Source organism: Mastomys coucha, unplaced genomic scaffold (genome assembly GCF_008632895.1).
Source record: "Mastomys coucha isolate ucsf_1 unplaced genomic scaffold, UCSF_Mcou_1 pScaffold17, whole genome shotgun sequence".
In the NCBI taxonomy this organism is placed as follows: domain Eukaryota; kingdom Metazoa; phylum Chordata; class Mammalia; order Rodentia; family Muridae; genus Mastomys; species Mastomys coucha.
Genome location: NW_022196899.1, coordinates 11,496,983 through 11,511,539, shown reverse-complemented (window position 1 = coordinate 11,511,539; position 14,557 = coordinate 11,496,983).

Genomic DNA, 14,557 nt, shown 5'->3' with positions numbered 1-14,557 from the left:
CCCCATTTTCGTAGCGTAGAATGACTCCAAGGCACCGAGCACTGAGCACTTACACCCTTCATAAAAAGATCCGATGCAAGGCAGGCAGCCAGAGAGAGCTTCAAGAAATTGGCAAAGGCAAGAACGTATCTTAACCTATCCCAAAATCTCATTTTGAATATGTAAAATTTCAGTCACTAAAAAAAATAAAATAAAATAAAATAAATTTAATTATGTGTAGTTTAGTACATTCTCCACAGAACTGGTACCCGAAATAGTTTAAGAACAAACTGTCCTAAGTTTTATTTTTACTGGATCTGTAGGTAAAACTGCCAAAACTGTCACTTCACAAATGTATGCAACAAGATTTTGGAGTTCTCATTTCTGGTTCAGAACTTTGAAACTAGCAGCCAAATGTTTGGATACTCACTTGTTTGGTTGTTCAGATAAAAATGCCAGGATGGCCCAAATCATTTTTTCCTCTAAATGGAATCAGGAAAAAAAAAAAAATCTAATAAGAGACAGAATGGAGGAGAGGCACAACCGCAGGTGGAAGAAGTTACAGTGTGTCTTTCTTCAACCCACTTTAGATTTTCCTTTCTACCAGGCTATATTTACAGAGACACTGTCAGCATCCCCTCTTAGAACCTCTAGGCTCATCACCTGGATGCTGCTTGCCATTGTGGGCTCAATCCACCTCCTCCTTGCTTGAACCGTGTGGTGCATTATATGGGTTCGAATGTTAATGTAGCCATCGTATTAGAAGGGGAAAGAGCTGTTGGAGAGCTTCCATTTCCAAAGGCACTGGGCCCACCTTCCCATGGCACTGCCCCACACAAAAGGCGCAAGACTGAGCATTTCTTCTTGTTCTCTGGATGACTTTGGTGGAGAAAGATCACCATGGTCTGATTTAGTGTTTTCAAATAAGTGTGCCCTCTGTCACTGCTCTCTATTAGAGACAACACAGCCCAAGCAGAGAGTTCAGCTTGGCCACTAATAGAACACAAGCAAGGCTTTGTCAGGCCACAAGTGATTACTTGAACAAGTGCCAATGAAGAAACCAAACATTAGAGCTGGGCACTGCAGACCCTCAAGACAAAGAGCCAATTGACTTGCCTCATTAGTTTTTGTGCCAAACATGTAAACACAGTTTCCTCTCTATCTTTGATGCTCAAAACATGGCAGCTTGTTAACATCTTGGGTGGTACTGTGGGTTATGAGTCTGTAAATACCAGAATGTTGAACTGGGCACTATTCTCTCTTTTATTGCAAAAGATTTTTTTTTCTTTTTTCTTTTCTATGTTTCTTATAATAAAAAGAGGGTTTTCTGGCAGTTTCTAAGACTATTATTAGTCTTGACAAAATGATCAAAAAATGAGTACAGATAAAAGAGAAAGAGAGGAAAGGAAAGGAAAGATAGAAAGAGAACAAAGGTGAGGAAAAAGAAGGGATAAGGGGGGGAAAGGCAGCTGAGCTTTCACTCAGATCTGTTATAAATGTTCCCAAAGTGAAAGCGATGCCAAGTGCTGGTGGTCCTTAGGTCAGGCATTTATCTGTGGCTGACTCCACCGAGAATACCTACATCAAGAATCTTACATCAGAGCTTTATTGGATATCAGATGCCCTCTCTGTTTCTTGAATTTACTTGTTTTCTCTCTAGATTGGCTATTTACTTTTTACACCTGTATTTTTTCATAATTTCTGTCCCTCATACTTCAGTGTCTACACGTATGTTGCTCTTTGTGTTGTTTCAAACAAAACACAGAACTCAAATGTATGCTTAGGCTAGCAGGAAACAGGGGGCTGGCAGAATGGTAAGATATTTCTGAGTCTTTGATTCCATTAAACAGCTATATCAACTTCTTCAGTCTAATAATTTTCACCTATGAAAATGGCCAACATTGAATTGTTGTGAGGCAATGTAAATTATCTAAAGTCATTTTTTCATATCTGTCAATATTAGGAAGCATATATTTTACACATGAGCAATTCCATTTCTAACAATAAATTATACAGATGCAGTTATAACAATACTTGTAATTAAAAAAAAGTTGAGGCTAAAATCTTTAGACTTCACATCACTTAGGGACTAATTTAATAGATCAGGGAAGACTCATAAAAGACAAAAGCTATGTATCAGTTAAAAAGAATGCTATATATTAAAGTAGAATAATCTCAAATTTAGATTCTTTTCTGTATGAAATGGCAGAACATTGAACACTGTATATGTTAATCTAACATTTCTATGAAGGCTTATGTACTTAAATAAAAATTCATATGCAGATATGTAATATAGTCATAGTTCATTTCTGAATTGCATAGATAATTTACAATAAAGTCACATGAATGGACAACTGGGTTCTCAGAAACATGAGGAGTGAAGCTATATTTTGCTACATCACCTTTGCACTTTTTGAAATTTTATATCTTTATATCCTTTAGTGTATTGAAATAAAATGCCTCATTTAAACTGTGCTTTTTTTGTTTGTTTGTTTTTGGTTTTTTTGGAGACAGGGTTTCTCTTGTAGTCCTGGCTGTCCTAGAATTCACTCTGTAGACCAGGCTGACCTCAAACTCAGAAATCCACCTGCCTCTGCCTCCCAAGTGCTGGGATTAAAGGCGTGCGCCACCACTGCCTGGCCTAAACTGTGTCTTAATAGATGCATATGACTATTTAGAGCATTGTTGAGTTATTTTCACCCTAAATATAATTAAATTAGGGCACACTCACAGGGCATAAGGACTTAGTGTTGATACATTTTGTTGTTGTTATTGTTGTTACAAAGGAGGAAAACGTTTAGAGTCAAGAAAGTGAAATACTAACAAGGGAGTACAAAATTTGCCTACACAGGGGAATGAATATCTATCTAGAGGCAGCAACGGAGATTCTGGGTCTCTGATAAACTTAGTACTGGAGAATGAGAAAACCATAGAAGAAGAATACCTGGAAGCAGGAAAGGAGAAATTGAAAGGCAAATGAACTCAAAGGCAGTTTGATATGATAGTACCCTTGGTCAGAAAACCAATACAGGGTTTTGAGGGGTCCTATAACATCCTTAATTTGAAGCAAGTTTAGTATTATGGGGGGTGCATTAACTCTCCTAGGCCACTAGGGTACCATTTAATCCTATGTTCTATCATTGTAGCCAATGGACTAGAAAGAAATTATTTCAAAATAATGACACTCCAGAGGTCTGCAAAAGTTAATGTTTCTCCTAAGTGAATGAGTTTCCATTAGGAAGTTATTTAGCCCCTAGGGAAAATAGAATTTTTCTCACCAAAACACAGTGGTTGGGAGATATCAGCTGTGGGGTAGATCATGGGAGAAAAGTCATGAGATCCCAAGCGTCTTATGACTTCTTTTAGATTCATGCTTCTACCTAGGTCAGCCTTTAGTATCTCTTTGTTCCAGAACAATTAGGAAAAGTGCAACAGACTTGTGTTTGACTCAAGTCCAGATATGACAAATGAGATGATAAGAGAGCTCCTGTGTGGGAAATGGGGAGATAATTTAGTGAGTGAAGTACTTGCTGAGTAAACATGAGCATCTAAGATCAGATCCTTAGCATCAGCATAAAAGCCAACCAGGACAGCAGGACTGTAACCTAAAGAACAGGGGCAGAAGAGCCCAGAATTTTTCAGGCCAGTCATTCTACTTGAAATGATGTACTTCACATTCAGTAAAGGAAAACTCCAAAAATAACATGAAAGACAGCAGAAGTCGACACACATGTGTACACATGCATGTATAGGCAAGCATATCTGCATGAACGCATATGTGAATCTTACACACAATAAAAAATGTAAAGACAATAGTTGTAAAAGAGCTACAGTAAAATGCACTTTAATGTTGAGGACAAATTGAGACCCACAGGATCCAGTACTGAAAATGAAATTCCTATAAACAACTGGAGACATGAGGAAAGTCTCTCTTTTTTAAGATACATTCTTTATTTACATTTCAAATGTTATCCCCTTTCCTGGTTTACCCTCTCCCCCAAAAAACCCTATTGCCTCCTTCCACCCCCTGCTCACCAATCCACCCTCTCTTGCTTCCTGGCCTTGGCATTCCCCTATACTGGGGCATAGAGCCTTCATAGGACCAAGGGCCTCTCCTCCCACTTATGACCGACAAGGCCATCTTCAGCTATATATGCACCTAGAGCCATTAGTCCTACCATGTGTACTCTTTGGTTGGTGCCTTAGTCCCTGGGAGCTCTGGAGGTACTGGTTAGTTTAGATTGCTGTTCCTTCTATGTGGCTGCAAACCCTTCAGCTCTTTGGTTTTTTTTTCTCTAGCTTCTTCATTGGGGACCCTGTGCTCAGTCCAGTGGATGGCTGTGAGCCACTACTTCAGTATTAGTTGGGCACTGGCAAAGCCTCTCAGGAGACAACTATATCAGGCTCCTGTAAGCCACAATAGTGTCTGGGTTTGATGATGGTATATGGGAAGGATCCCCAGGTGGAGCAGTCTCTGGATTGCTTTTCCTTCAGTCTCTGTTCCATAATTTGTCTCTACAACTCCTTCCACGGGTATTTTGTTCCCCTTCTAAGAAGGATCAAAATATCCACACTTTGGTCTTACTTCTTTTTGAGTTTCTTGTGGTTTATGGATTTTATCTTGGGTGTTCTGAGCTTCTGGACTAATATCCACTTATCAGTGAGTGCATACCATGTGTGTTCTTTTGTGATTGGGTTACCTCACTCAGGATGATATTCTCCAGATCCATCCATTTCCCTAAGAATTTTTTACATGCATTGTTTTTAATAGCTGAGTAGTACTTACTCCATTGTGTAAATGTACCACATTTTCTGTATCCATTCCTCTGTTGAGGGACATCTGGGTTCTTTCCAACTTCTGGCTATTAGGGTACAAAGCTAAACAAAGAATTCTCAATGGAGAAAAGTTGAATAGCTTAGCAACACCTAAGGAAATGTGCAACATCCTTAGTCATCAGGAAAATGCAAATCAAAACAACCCTGAGATTCTACCTCATACCAGTCAGAATGGCTAAGATCAAAAACTCAGGTGACACCAATGGGGGTGAGGATGTGGAGATAGAGGAACACTCCTTCATTGCTAGTTGAATTGTAAGCTGGTACAACCACTCTGGAAATCAGTCTGGCAGTTCCTCAGAAAATTGGACATAGTACTACCTATGGACCCAGCTATACTACTCCTGGGCATATACCCAGAAGATGCTTCAACATGTAAATTGATCTGTTCTTATCTCTTGTACAAAGCTCAAGTCTAAGTGGATCAAGTATCTCTACATAAATCCAGATACAGTGAATCTACCAGAAGAGAAACTGGGAACGAGCCTTGAACACATAGGCACAGGGGTAAATTTACTGAACAGAACACAGATGTCAGATCATAAGGAATATGAAACAAATCATCCACTCAGGCTCAGGCTCTAAGATCAACTACAGACAAATAGGATCTCATAACATTGAAAAGTTTCTGCAAAGCAAAGAATACTGTAATCTTGACTAAATGGCAATTCACCGCCATTCTTAAAATTTGAAATATAAAGAAAAAAACACTAAAAAGAGTATTCTGCTCCATCATTTTAGTATTCCCTCTCCTGTCTGAGGCTTCAGCCTTCATGAGTTTCTACTAGCTGTATGCATGCCAATAGCAACTACATTATCCAGATAACTCTTCCTCTACCCATCATAACCAAGGTGATTATAATTATAGGTGCCACCTGTATAAGCAGAAGACCATGTTATGAGTATAACCCATACGCCCTATGTGTGTTGCCATCTCTAATTTGTTCTCCAATGACCATTTGATCATTCATATTTGCTTCTACATGTGATAGGGTATGTATTTTTATATTGGTTGATTTACTTAGTCCGAAAAGTTAAATTACATAAAAACGCAAGCTAGAGACTACAGAGAATAATTAATAATTAATAATATACTTCTATTAATGGCAGTAGCACTGTGTGCAGGCTATACACTTTATCTTAGAGCTATACACTAAGATGTTGAATGAAAACTTGCTATTAAGATATATTTTCACAAGTTTTCCTTGTGTCGTTTTCTTCCCATCTGATGTCAGATCATAAGGAATGTCAAACAAATCATCCACTTACCTGAGAATAATATCTTTAAAGATATTCTTCACACATAAAACAAAATATATCATTGTCACAATTTTTTTCAGGATCCAATCTAGTCCTGAAATAGAAGAAAAATATTTGAACTAATTTATCTAAATTCTATTCCTAAATATTTCAATATTAAAGTCCAACTTACTTACTAGTCAAAGATGTTGACTAGTTTTTAAAACTGATAAGTTTGTAGAATATTTGGAATAATAATGCTTTCTACATTTTAACATATTAAAGTGTTATGATGAATCATAATATTCGTTGTCTGTGTACATATGTATGCTTGTGAATATGGGGTGTGAGTATGTTAGTAGTCATATGTGTTGTGTGTTTATGGTGTATGTGTTTTTTTTTTTTTATGGCCTCACTGAATTGGCTTTCAATCTTCAAATTTGATGGTGAATCTGCAAATCATGCTTAAATGTCACAATTCACTTCCCAACATGGAAGAAGCTTAAAAATTTTGTGCTTTCATAAAAATCATATAATTAGATATGTAATCTAATATACATATAGATACATAAACTAATATATTTATATATACATGTATATATATGTACACTGACTATAGTCCTCAGTATGTGTATACATATATGTTTGTAAATGTGAGATATGTGTATATGTTTGAGTGTGTGTAATATATTATATATTAGATTATATATAGTATGTAATATATGATATGTGATAATAAACTTATGTATACATTAAATGATATATTATTATGAATTATATAGTCATTGTATCATTATATTGTATATTATTTTATATTATATGATAAAATATGTAATAGTTTATTTTATATTATTATATTTATTATACTGTTATATTATTATAAGTATATATGTTACATAATATATATTAGAAATTAGATTATATAATTATATATTAGATTATATATCTAGTCATTATTAATAGTTTACATCAACAGATATTGACCTATACAACACTGTTAACTTCCTCATTCCAAAGCTTTATTAGTTTTATGCAAAGTATGATATTGTAAATTTCCTTGCCCCTCTTATTTTATCTTGTTCTTTCCTCTGCATGATAAAATTTTTACAAATTATTTTGCTCTCTTTTCCTCTAGAAACTTAAGTATCTTCTTTTTGTTCTTGTTTGTTTTGATTTTATGAATTCCCTTCTTAGTTTATCCTCACTGAGTGTGTAAACTGATTTGTGTGACTATGGATTCTTTGTGTCATAGTGCCATTGAAAGTGTTCTTGATTATGCTTTTATCTGAATATTCTTTAACATAAATGTAGAAAGAGACAAGCCCCAGGAGCTGGCTTTTTCTTCTTTTCCATTTATATCCTGTGTGCAAGGTGATCCCCTGAAACTGACATTCTTCTCTTATTGTGATGACAGAGAAATATAGAAAGATGTGACGTGACAAGGATGCAATTTGACTGTGTATTTCATAAATGCTTTCAGTTGAAGATTTTGTATATATTTGGTTACTTGTAAGTAGTGAATCTAGAGATATATAGTATGTTAGAGATCATCTACTTTGAATTTCTCTCCTTTCTTTCTTTCTTTCTTTCTTTCTTTCTTTCTTTCTTTCTTTCTTTCTTCCTTTCTTCTTCTCTCATGTATTGTGGGGAGCCGCAGCTGCCACCCTACATATATATTGAACACCTGGTCTCCGGCCAGAGCAGAGAGCATTGAGATAAACAAGCCCTTAGTTGGAGAAGCTGTGTGCCTCTAGTTTGTGATGCAAGCTGGCATGATTTCCCGCAGCCTATTGTGCTTTGCCACGTAGCCGATGCTGATTGGGACCAGGGAAAGTGTTTAACCCACAAGGGCTGGGGGCTGGAAATGATAGATAGGAGTAAGTATATAGATGGGAGTAAGTATGTAGATATAGAAGTAAGATGTAGGAGATAGAAGTAAGATGTATGTAAGAATAGGAGTAAGTAAGATGTAGGGAATAGAAGTATGAAATAGGAGTAAGTAAGAAGAAAGTAGTAAGATGTAACTAGTAAGATGTAAGTTGTAAGGTGTAAAGATGTAAGTAGTAAAATAGAAGAAGTAAGAATAAGAACAGAAGTAAGATGTAAGAAGCAAGATTACAAGGTTCCTGATTAAACTGCATGGGGAAGAGCTCGTTGTTGCCTCCTTATTTCCGCTGGACAGAAAGGCGTACGACAATGTATTATATCCTGACTATATTTTCCACTCTCTCCTCTCCTCCCAGACCCTCCTTCCTACCTCCTCTCTCCTCTAGATTCACTCCTCCTCCAGTTCCCATCAGAAGACAGGCCTCCCAGGGTTATCAACCAGACATGGTACAAAGAAGTTGCAATAAGATTAGGCATAACCCTCATATTAATGCTTGTTTAGGCAATCCAGTAAGAGGAAAAGGACACCAAAAGCAGGCAATAGAATCAGTTACAGTCCCTGATTCCACTGTCAGGAGTCCCAAAAGAACCCCAAGCTGCACAACTGCAACATATATGGTGAGGTGCTAGGGCCGACCCATACATGCTCCCTGATTGTCAGTTCAGCCTTTGTGAGTGCCTATGAGCCCCTATGAGGCTAATTGATTCTATGGGCCATATTCTTGTGGTATTCTTGACCCTTCTGGCTTCTACAGTCCTTCCCCACTCTTCTGAAGGATTCCCCTGAGCTCTGCCTATTGTATGACTGACTGTTGATCTCTTCATCTGTTCCCACCAGTTACTGGATGAAGGTTCTCATGACTATTATGCTATGCTATGGTCTATGAACTTCTCATTTTCTTTTTCTTTTTGTTTCACAATGTAAAAACATTTTTATTGGTTATTTTATTTATTTACAATTCAAAGGTTATCCCTCTTCCTGGTTCCCCTCTACAAACTCTCTATCCCATACCCCCTTCCCCCTGATTATATGAGGGTGCTCCCTACCCATCCACCCACTCCTACCTCACCACTCTTGCATTCCCCTACACTGGGGCATCGAGCCTTCACAGGGCCTCCCTTACCATTGATACCAGATAAGGCCATCCTCTGCTACATATGCACCTGGAGCCATGGCAGAGCCTCTGAGTAGACAGCCATAGCAGGCTTCTGTTAGCAAGCACTTCTTGGCATCAACACTAGTGTCTGGGTTTGGTGACTGCATATGGGATGGATCTTCAGGTGGGGAAGACTTTGGATGGCCTTTCCTTTAATCTGTGTGTGTGGGTTCATTTCTGGGTCTTCAATTCTATTCTATTCATCTACCTGCCTGTTACTGTACCAATACTATGCTTGTTGTTTTTAATCATTATTGCTCGGTATTACAGCTTGAGGTCAGGGATGGTGATTGCACCAGAAGTTCTGTTATTGTTGAGAATTGTTTTCTATATCTTGGGTTTTTTGTTTTTCCAAATGAATTTGCAAATTGCTCTTTTTAAGTCTGTGAAGAATTGAGTTGGACTTTTGATGGGGATTACACTGAATCTTTAGATTGCTTTCAGCAAGGTAGTAACTTTTACCATATTAATCCTGCCAATCCATGAGCATGGGAGATATTTCTATCTTCTAAGGTCTTCTTCAATTTCTTTCTTCAAAGACTTGAAGTTTTTGTCATACAGATCTTTCACTTGTTTGGTTAGAGTCACACCAAGGTGTTTTATATTGTTTGTAACTATTGTGAAGGGTATCATATCCATAATTTCTTTCTCAGTCCATTTATCCTTTGAGTATAGGAAAGCTACTTATTTGTTTGGGTTAATTTTATATCCCGCAACTTTGCTGAAGTTGTTTATCAGTTGTAGGAGTTCTCTAGTGGAATTCTTGGAGACACTATGCTTATAGTGGCTATATTTATAATAGCCAGAAGCTGGAAATAACCCAGATGTCCCTCAACAGAGTAATGGATACAAAAAATGTGGTACATTTACACATATACATGGAACACTACTCAGCAATTAAACATAATGACTTCATGAAAATTGCAGACAAATGGATGAAACTTTAAAATACCATCCTGAGTGAAGTAACTCAATCACATAAGAACACACACTATATGTAGTCATAAGTGGATATTAGCTCAATAGTTAGGAATACCCAAGATTCAATCCACAGACCATAGTAAGCCGAAGAAAGAAGACCAAAATGTGGAAGCTTCAGTGCTTCTCAGAAGGGTGAACAAAATACTCACAGGAGGTAATATGGAAACAAAGTGTGGATCAGAGTCTGAAGGAAACACTGTCCAGAGACTGCCCCACCAGGGTATCCATCCCATTTACAGCCACCAAACCTGGATGCTATTTGGGATGCTGGAAAGCGCTTGATGACAGATGCCTGATATGGCTGTCTCCTGAGAGGCTCTGCCACAGCCTGACAAATATGGAGGTGGATGCTCCCAGCCAACCACTGGACTGAGCTTGGGGTCCCTGATTGAGGAGTTGGAGAAGGGACTGAAGGAGCTGAGGTGGTTTCCATCACTGTGGGGGGAGCAACCATGTCAACTGGACAGACCCCCTGGAGCACCAAGCAAAAATTACACATGGAAGGACCCATGGCTCCGGCTGCATATGTGGCAAAGGATGGCCTTGTTGGACATCAGTGGGATCTCTGGTGGAATTTTTTAGGGTCACATAAGTATACTATCATATCAACTGCAAATAGTGTTATTTTACTTTTCCTTTCCAATTCATATCCCTTTAACTGACTTTTGTTTTCTAATTGCTTTGGCAAGAACTTTGAGTACTACATTGAATCTATAGGGAGGAAGTGGGCAGTCTTGTCTAGTCCCTGATTTTAGTGGGATTGTTTCCAGTTTCTCTCCATTTTTTTAGTTTGATGTTGGCTATTGGTTTTCTGTATATTGCTTTTATTATGTTTAGGAATGGTCCACCCACCCATCTCAAAAATACCAACCCATAATTGCTCCTGTCTAAAGGATATAGAGGGACAATGAGTGGAGCAGAGACTGAAGGAAAGGCCATCTAGAGACTGCTCTACTTGGGGATCTGTCCCATACTCAGACACCAAACCCAGACCTTCTGAGAGGACTCTGATATAATTGTCTCATCAGAGCCTCTGCCTGAGCCTGACAAATACAAATGTAGATGTTTGCAACCAACCATCAAACTGAACATGGTGACTCCAATACAGGAGTTAGAGCTCCCAAGGACTAAACTACCAACCAAAGAGTACTCATGGAGTGACCCATGGCTCCAGTTGCATATGTAACAGAGGATGGTCCTATCAATGGGAGGGGAGGCCTTTGGTCCGGTGAAGGCTCGGTGACGCAGTGTAGGGGACTGTGAGGGTGGTAAAGTGGAAGTAGGTAGGTCAGAGAGCACCTTCAAAGAAGCAAGGGGAAGGGGGATGTTATAGGGGCTTAGGGAGGGGAAACCTGGAAGAAGGATAATATTTAAAAAGGAAATAAATAAAATGATCAATAAAAAGAAAGAAAAAAAGAATGGTAGTGAATGTGTTAGTGAATATCATTCTTCAACACAACTTGTTTTATCATAAGTACTCTTCCAATAAGCTATGAAAGGAAAGGAAAGATTGAACTTTTTATTCTCCAAGCAATTGTCAGAAACCCTCACTCTTCAATCCTTTCTCCATGTTGTTCCTTTGCTAGTCTCTGCCACAATTACCAATAATACCACTCTGACTCCAGTCCAAATTATGTATTTCCAATGTTAAGACCTGTGATTTCCAACCACTCAAGTCATCCTACATGTGTGATTGTACTTTATATATTATTTCATAACCACAGTTATTAAATAAATACTAATTTCCACAGAACAAAGCCCTTTTGGATCAACATAAAATTATGTAATTCTATTTTCAATATTCATTGCTTGAAAAACATTCCAAGCATTAAATGAGGTGGTGTCGTGTAATGATTGAATACATGAAGCTTAAAACAAGTGTCACATGATTTTTTTCCTCCATTATAGACAAAGTTTTATTAAGTGACTATTTTACCCAACATTTCTAATTATTTGTTACTTATTTATTTATTTGTATGGAGGGCTATATGACTTTTGAGAAGGTCAGGGTTTGAAATCCAGAGATTCTGTCTATTTCTCTCGACCTTATGTGTTTGATGCAGATCACTGTACTGACTTGGAAGCTTGCTGTTTCAGCTTGAGTGGCCGTCCAGAGAGCTCCGGGAATGTTGGGGTTGCAGGTGCATGCTGCCACACATGGCTGCTGGGGATCAGTGCATGCATAGCAAGCAATACGTGACCAACTGAGCCATCTTCACAAATTATTACTTTTGATTAAGGGGGCATTTTTTTTATCTTATCCATCTTAGGGAAATTTTCAAATTCCATTTTCTTCATGAAACACTAACTAAATTTCAGTTGCTTCTTGAAACAAAACAAACAAACCATTCTTCCGGAGACTGAATATCTTCGCCTGCTGAGCTTGATAAACTGCTCTACCGTTGTTCTAAGACTGTTCTAAGAACTGCTCCCATCCTCAGACCTCCTGCTACTCCCTTTCCTGGGGCTGCTCCTCAATCAACTCTTCCTCCTACTCCCTCTTTTTCTCCTTTCCCTTGCTACTTTGTTTCAAACTCACTCGTGTGCATTTCTGAGTATATGCATGTGCAGTGCATTTGTTCATCTTGTCGAGGTGCACGCTCAACATGTTCCTTGTTTGTCATTCCCGTGCTGCTCACAAAAAGCCTGTGGGAGTAAGTCAACATATCCTTAGTAGATGGGTACAATGCAGAATCTCATATCTTAAATCATAGATCTTTTGACTTTAGAAACAGTGTTTCACTGACTAGCCTAGACCATTCTTCTGACATATTTATTATACCCAGTTTCTTGTGCTAACCTGGTGGTTCCACATCTTCACTTTCTGTACACATTTTAATTAAAAATGCTAGTTTCATTTGTTTCATATTTTGTGTATGATGTTTTTGCCTGGTGTGTGTATGCGTGTGCCTGTGTGTGTGAGTGTATGTTGTGTGTGTGATTTTAAAAAACATGTTGGCTCCTTCTTTGGAATTCTCCCCAAGCTCTCTCAGCTTCTCATTGCTAGTTCCACCAAGCCACTAACAACCACCCTGGTCTCACTCAGCTCCACATTATTCAACCGCCTGCCTGCCTGCTAGCTAATACTTTTCCTAGATCCTGGCTATGCTCCAAGAACAGCCGCTGCCATGTAGTTGGTTGGCCCCTTTCCAAGACTGTCACCCGTTCCTCTGGCTGACTCTGCCATGCTCTGCAACCATCCCTCCTGAAAACTCCTGGAGCTACCGCTCTTGTTCCATAGACCATCCATCCTTGTGGCTGACTCTGCTGACAGCCAATGTCTGCCACATGGCTACACTCTCTCTCATGCCCTCTTGAATCGTAGCGAATAGAAAACACCAGACCATCTTAATATTTAAGGTCAACCAAATGACACGACCACTGGAGGCAAAATCTATTGTCCTAAACTCATCAGCTATCCTATGTTGGAATTCTTCCAGTGGCAGAGGCTACCACCAGGTCTAACTTGAACTAGCCAGGCTACATGGTGCCCATCTCCTCTCCCTTCCCTAGCCGAAAAGGGCCTCCCTCTATATCGTATCCTCTTCTTCTTCTCTGGGACTCAGAAAAGCTGCCCCCATATCTTTACCCAACGATTAGCTTCTGCTGTCTTTATTTATCCAACCAAACAATTAGGGAAACTATTAGGGAAACTCCGCCTACAACTCACCTTGTAGACGACCCTTGCAAGCACTGGACAAAGAACAACCAAAAACCAGAGTGTGTTGGCGAAGGTAGTCATGGGAGCTGAGTGGCACTGTCATTGTGCACCAGTCAGGAAGTAAGCAGAGACTGAGAGCTAACATGAGAGCTGAGTGAGACTGGGGTGGTCGTTGGCGGCTTGGTAGAACTAGCCGAGTAAGATGGAAAGAGCTTGGGCAGAGCTCCAAGAGAAGGGGAAACAAGTTACATAAAACTACACACAACGTGTGTGTGTGTGTGTGTGTGTGTGTGTGTGTGTGTGTGTGTGGTTGTATGTGATGCACTTCTGGTACCTGAGGAGCTCAGAAGAAGGCATCTAATCACCTGGAACTGACATTATGCATGGGTGTGAGGCATCATATGTGTGATGGAACTTGAAATGATATCCTCTGGAGCATTATAAATGTTCTTTACCACTGAGATATCTCTTTTGCTCCACTATTTTAAAAACATAAAGAAAATATTGTTTTCCCGGCTCCCTCTTCTCCTTCCGTCAACCCCCCCCCCCCAAAATTTGGTCATCCCTTTACTTCATTTCAAATTCATGGCTAATTTTACTTTAATTATTATCATCATAAATATACAGACATACACATATATGTATTCACATATGATTATAAGTATTATAGATACTTTTAAGTAAATGGAAAATATTACGATAGCCTATTCTATTTCAAATATTCAAACATTTATCCTTCTCCTTATGTATTGACTTCCATCTCCCTCCCCAGTAAAGACTTTTGTCTTTACTGTTTTAAATTTTCATAAAAACATGT